Consider the following 6,519-nt stretch of genomic DNA (forward strand, 5'->3'; position numbering starts at 1 on the left):
CCGTTACCAGGGTGACGGCAGCCGATTGCTTGGGGACCAGACCAACGTGTTTGCTGGGGGGGGAAATGTAGCTTCTCGCCCCATCCTATAACACGGGGATACAAAGTACCATATAAAATACTTCTATTGTATAATATATTTACTTGAAGGAGCCCGCAAGTGCCTCTGGTGCTTCCCGGGAACGCTGGCGTTGTTCCCGCGCTGACACCCCCTCCTTCCTAGTGGTAGAGTCCAGGGCGGGACCGCGCGTGCGCGCTGTGAACAGGTAACGGCAGGCAGTTTGCTAGAGTTGCTTAAGGGTATGGTTGGGTCCTTGCCGGCATCTAGAGGTTGATTTTGATCCTGGCTTCTCGGACACTACAGGTATGTCCCTGAGTCAGGCCAGTAGCGAGCCCTGGGTCACCCGAAGGGAATGGGACGCCCCGCCCCCCAAAGATCGGCGGGAGGCAGGCGGGGTTGCCCCAGGCTATCTGCTCCTGGACCGGAGCTTGTTTCTTCGGGTGTGAGCTGGAATGGGAGTTGCTCCCCATAAATAGGCCTAAGGGTGATTAGGTAAGACCGTGCGTCTGAACCTGTGTTTACAACCGTTAGTTGAGCTCGTAAGCCCTGGTGGCCCTTCTACCAGTGAGAATTATACCCGCTTGGCTCGTAACTCTTTAGGTGATGCGTTTTCTTTTGAAAATCTGAGTAAAGTCACAGATTCCTCCTTTACGTACTTGTCAATGTATTTTATGGCCTGTTGCAAACTAACACTTTGCCCAGTGATTAGCGATTGGTATAATCTATAGATGAGAACACACTTGATCCTACTCCTCAGGGTCTCTGTGTAGGTCAAATGCCACATCTGCCAACTTGTAAATTGGAGCCTGTGATTACTCCTTTTAACAAAGAAGCCACGCCCAGGGATATAAATGCAGGGATCCCCTCAGCTTGACCAGTAGGGCAAGGTTTGAGTCAGCCTTTACTTAACCTTTCCCAAGGAGTTTCACCGAAAAGAAGGCCACCTTGAGCCAAAGGGACAGTTTGTGTTTTGGCCTAAGATACTGCTCCGGGACCCCAAGTCCTCAAGATCTCAGCCCAAGTTGTTTATGAATTGTTAGATCGGACTTAAAATGCAGCTAGTCCAGACCCTTCCTTCCCCTCACCAATAACACAGTTATGTGTCGCTTAAGGACAGGGACATCTTCTAAGAATGTGTTGAGTGGGGAGAAGATTTTCTCAGTTGTACAAGTGTTGTATGGTGTACTTACATAAACCAAATGGTATAGTAGCCTGCAGCACACATAGGGTGTGTGTGTGTGTGTGTGTGTGTGTGTGTGTGTGTGTGTGTTGACCTGTTGCTCTTAGGGCCACGGTGAACAAAAGCTCGTGAAATTAAATCAAACACAAGAGAAAATGGTGCATTTAATGGATATAAACTGGAGACATCTGAGGGGACTGTCATACTATTTTACCCTAAACTTTTATAAGTAGGAGTACACTAATGATAAAAGTATACTAAGTACACAATTCAGTAACAAAGTCCTTTATCATCAGGTATTATGTGCTGTACACAATTGCACGTACAGTGTTCGTCTATAACAGGCTGTGCTGTAGGTTTGTTTATGCCAACATCAGCATAAACATGCGGGCAGTGCGTTTTGCTCCAACAGCATGGCCGCAATGTCAGTAAATGATAGGAATTTTTCAGCTCCATTATAATCTTATGGGATCACTGTTGTGTATGTGGCTGTTTGTTGACCGAAACTTTGTTATATAATGCATGACTCAGTGGTGGACAGTTCTGAGCCTAAAGGTTATGAGAATTAGCCATGCATGAGAGACCCCCAAGAAATTGAGCAATGCGATCAAGGTTTAGCAATCAGCTGAGGGCTGGAGCTAGGCCTGAACCCTTATCTGTTGCATCCAGTAATGGCCTTAGGCATAGTGCTTTTGGTGCAGTTCAGTCTTCCCAAGATTGGCAAGAGCCACTTGGCTTGCTTTTCCTTCTTCAAATTTCTCCAAATGCTTGGAGGGACAGGGGCTGCCTTCTACTTTATTTTTGTTGTTGTTCATAACTTATACATGAATATATTTTTTGAAATAATCCATTAAATCCAGAAACATCTTTCTCTAATATGATTTTTTCAAATTTTATTTTATTTTATGTATTTAGTAGAATCAACAGGGACTCACTACACAGATCAGACTTGTAGTGATCCTTGCTGTTTTTCAGCCTCCCAAGCACTGGGATTACAGGCGTGCCAATACCAAGGCTCAGTCACCATCTCAGTGCGCCCCTTGGGATGGGGCTAGCACAGCGGGGCAGGGATCAAACCCCCTGCCCCCGCATCCGCCTAAGCAGGCACTTCAATCTGCTGAGCTATCTGGCCAGCCCTCTAATATGATTTTATATTGTATATATTTTTTGTTTTTCTTTTTGGGACAGTTTTTTTTTTTTTTTTTTAAATACAGTGTCTCACTATGCAGATCGGACTCATAGTGATACTCCTGTTTTCAGCCTCCCCAGTACTGGGATTGTAGTCATGCACCACCATACCTGGACTTGGTCAGGCTCGGGGAGCCCCTGGGCAGGGCCATCGCAGCATATGGTACTGGAGATTGAGCCCCAGTCCCCATACTTGCCTAAGCAGACGCTAGTCTACTGAGCTATCTCACCAACCCTATGGTACATTCTTTTTAAAAATTTATTTATTACAGGGTCTCACTATGCAGATCAGACTTGTGATATTCCTATCTCAGCCTCCCCAGCACTGGGATTACAGGCATGTGCTGTCATGCCCGGTTTTAGTGGCTGACGCAGCAACACAGCATGCTCTAACTGGGATTGAATCCAGGTCCTTGTGCTTGCCTGGCAGGTGCTTAGAGGCCAAGCTATTTCCTTAGCCTAGTTCCACCAATTTATAAAACATTGTATTTTCCAGATGTTGTGACCACACCCTTGAGCCTTCCACCAGCTAATTCGTGCCAGAGTCTCCAGGTGGCCTGCTGCTACTTTCCAGTTGCCTGTGGGAAAGGGGTGAGAGAGTGATGGGCGGGATGCCTACCAGCAGGCATAGGCCACTTAACACACTGGTCAGGGTAGGGCCATGGCAATTGCTGTCGTTTCCTTCACTGAAATGCAGTGAATGCAATTCTGATGAAAAAGAGACAGAGTCTTATTATGTATATCATATTAGCCTTGAACTTGCTGTGTAGCCCAGGCAAGCCTCCTTCAGTCCTCCTGCAGGCTGGTATTACAGGTGTGCACTACCACGCCCAGCTTATATTATACTGTATCAGATGGAATTGCCAAATTGGAGGATTTTTTAAAACTATAAAATGGCAATTTCATCTACTCCCCTCCAGGTTCATCCAAGGAAGTCAGCTATTGCCCTTCCGGATTCCCCTTCCAGGTAATACACTATGAATATTCTTTTTTTTTTTTTTTCCACTATGAATATTCTTTGTCATCGCACATGGGACTAAATTATACACATTGTTCTGTAACTTGCTTTCTTCATGTTCAAATATGTTTTGGAGGTTTTTCTGGCCAGTCCATACACAACTCTCTCACTATAGGTTAGTGCTTCTTACTATGCCAGTATAAGAATGTGCTACAATATATTTGGCTATACCAACCCTTGGTAGACATTTTGGAGTATTTATTTTTCACTGTTATAAACAATAGAGGACATTTGTATATGTACAAGTCTTTTTGGAGGAAAATTTTGGAAATAGATTTGCCATCCAGAAAGTATGCACATTGCTGGACACTGGCTCCTGCCTGTAATTTTTTTTTAAATTTATTTATTTTTATTTTTTGGTACAGGGTTACAATATGCAGGTCGGACTCGTAGTGATCCTCCTGTCTTACCTGTACCAGGGATCAAGCTCAGACTGAACTCAGGACCTTGCACTTGCAAGGCAGGCACTTATGCCGCCAGGTTATCTCCCCTGCCCTTCCTGCCTGTAATCTTAACACCCAGGAGGTTGAAGGAGGAAAATCTCTGTGAGTTTGAGGCCAGCGTGGGCTACATAATGAGACTAACTGTGTCTCAAACAAATAGACACAACTATACACATTAAAAAATCATTAGATTATGTCTTACTGTCTTTGAAAGAATTATAACAACTTATTTTTTTTTCGTTTTATGTATTTGGTAGGGAGTCCGACTACACAGTTCTGACTTGTAGTGATCCTCCTGCTTTTAGCTTCCCCAACACAAGGATTGCAGGCGTGCACCACCATGCCCAGACTCAGTCAATGGCTCAGCGCTTAGCGTGCCACTGGAGCAGGGCCAGCATGGCATGTGGGACCAGGGATTGAACTCTTGGTCCCTGTGCTTGCCAAAGCAGGCGCTTAAACAATTTATATTTCTGTTGATAGTAAATTGTCTTTTTCTTCTGCAGTTTCACCAATATTGGATATTTATTCATTCTTTTTGTTGCTCTGGTAGATGAGAATGCTTTTATTTGGCGGGGGGAGCTCAGCCCGCCTGGGGCGGGGCTGGTGCAGCATGTGGTGCGGAACAGTGGTAGGTCCCTGCACTTGCCTGCTGGCCCTTTAGACCTCTGAGCTGTCTCACTGCCCCAAAAATGCCTCTTTTAAGATGTACCTTCCACCAGTTATGGTGACACACATTTGTAAGCCCAGTACTCTGCAGGCTGATGCAGGAGGATCATCACGAGTTCAAGGACAGCTCCAGGATACATAGTGAACTCAAGCCCACCTGAACAACATAACAAGACCTTGCCTCAAAAGAAAACACAAACCAACAAAACCTGTACCTCCTAAGTTATTAAGACAAAGATAATTTGATATATACTTTTAGCCAACTATGGCTATGTCCCTTGGGAAAACTGGCTAATTTCCCTGAGCCCTAGTTTTCTCATCTCCAATACCGATAAGAAAATATGGCTTCTTAGATAATTGCAAAGAATGAAAGAACTATATGAAGTGTGCCCAGCATTGAAGTTGACCCATCCTTTTTTTTTTTTGAGACAGGGTCTTACTATACAGCTCAGGCTGGCCTTGAGCTCACTTTGTAGCCCAGGCTGCTCTTGAACTTGCAAAAATGATCCTCCTGCCTCAGCCTCCCGAATGCTGGGATTACAGGGGTGAGCCACCACACCCAGCCTGATCCATAATTGATAGATAGGAAGCAATACTAATTTTTGTTATTGTGCATTTTTCTTAATATCTTTTTGCCTGCACATTCTTTCAGTTTTTTTCTGCCCCAAGAATGCCTCTTTTAAGATGTATCTCCCTCACCAGTTATGGTGACACACATTTTTCTTTTGCCTCAAAAGAAAAAACAAATAAAACCTGTACCTTTTAAGTTATTAAGACAAAGATAATTTCATATATACCATTAGCCAACTATGGCTATGTCCCTTGGGAAAATTGGTTCTGCTGTCTACAAACATAGGATTAATCCCTTTCCCTCTTCCACCCTCTTTCTTTTCTCCAGCAGAAATACCAGGGCCTTCTGATACATCTTAGATGGTGACAAAGCTTCAGACTACTTCAGCATCTTGGGGCCCACCCCTGTCCCTTTCACTTCCTAGCTGACACCTTTCAGGCTTTTTCAAGTCCTAAATGTTGCGCTCAGGGCCAAATGCCATCCCCTAGGTCAGTGACCAGGAACCTTTTAGAGGTTTCAGTGATACAGGCGACCGACTGTAGCACGCGTGCTCTAGGTTGGCCACGGCTACGCTAGGTTGTTGGTCTGCAGTTGTTCTCAATTATAGACGTATGCCCTCGGTCAAATTATCATGAGCACACAATTTCAAGTGATTCGGTTTTTGTTTGCTTGTTTATAACTTACTGTTTTTTAACATAGGATCTCACTATGTAGTCAAGGTTGCCCTCAAACTCCTGATGATCCTCCAAACTACACTCTGTTTGTCTAATTATATATCTCATACGCATTTTATATTGCATATTATAAAACTTCCAAAGATGCTTCTATACTTTCATAATTAACATTAGTGAAATTGATTTCTACCTCAGTGAAAACAACTTAATATTTTCATTGGTTACATGTCTTGTTTTGGTTTTTGTTTTGGCGGAACTAGGGATTGAACTCAGGCCCTTTTGCTTGCCAGGGAAGCGCTTATTCTACTGAGCCATCTCCCCACCCGGTTATATGTCTTGTTAATCATGATAAATTCATACTATGAATTATCACTGAATACAGTTAGTTGATACAAAATTGTGTTCTTTGTTTTTTGGAAACTGTCTCACTACATAGTTCCGGCTAGTCTTCCAACTTGCTGTGTAGCCCAGGCCGGCCTTAAGCTGACAGCAATCCTCCAACCTCAGCCTCCTGAGTGCTAGGACTACAGTTGTGAGCCACCACACCTGGCCGAAAAAACTTTGCTTTAAATAGTCTTGAAAGCTGGTTATGGTGGCACACACCTATAATTCTAGCACTTGGGAGGCTGAGGCAGGGGGATCACTATGAGGTTGAGGCCATTCTGGGTTACATAGTGCATTTAAGACCAGCCTAAGGGCTGGAGAGATGGCTTAGTAGA

General features: G+C 44.2%; 1 protein-coding gene across 5 annotated transcripts in view; it reads left to right on the top strand.

The window, feature by feature from the left end:
* Positions 1–260: 260 nt before the first annotated feature.
* Positions 261–6,519, top strand: part of Cby1 (chibby family member 1, beta catenin antagonist) — a 16,339-nt gene continuing 10,080 nt past the window's right edge. The window contains exons 1-3 of one of the 5 annotated variants that reach the window (XM_023718897.1): positions 261–363; positions 2,925–3,019; positions 3,349–3,395. The gene's annotated coding sequence lies outside the window, so the exon portion shown is untranslated. The remainder of the gene's footprint in view (positions 364–2,924; positions 3,020–3,348; positions 3,396–6,519) is intronic. The other 4 variants (XM_023718899.1, XM_023718896.1, XM_023718898.1 and 1 more) reach the window with 4 other exon arrangements.

This window comes from Octodon degus, unplaced genomic scaffold (assembly GCF_000260255.1).
Source record: "Octodon degus isolate 3935 unplaced genomic scaffold, OctDeg1.0 scaffold00064, whole genome shotgun sequence".
NCBI lineage: Eukaryota > Metazoa > Chordata > Mammalia > Rodentia > Octodontidae > Octodon > Octodon degus.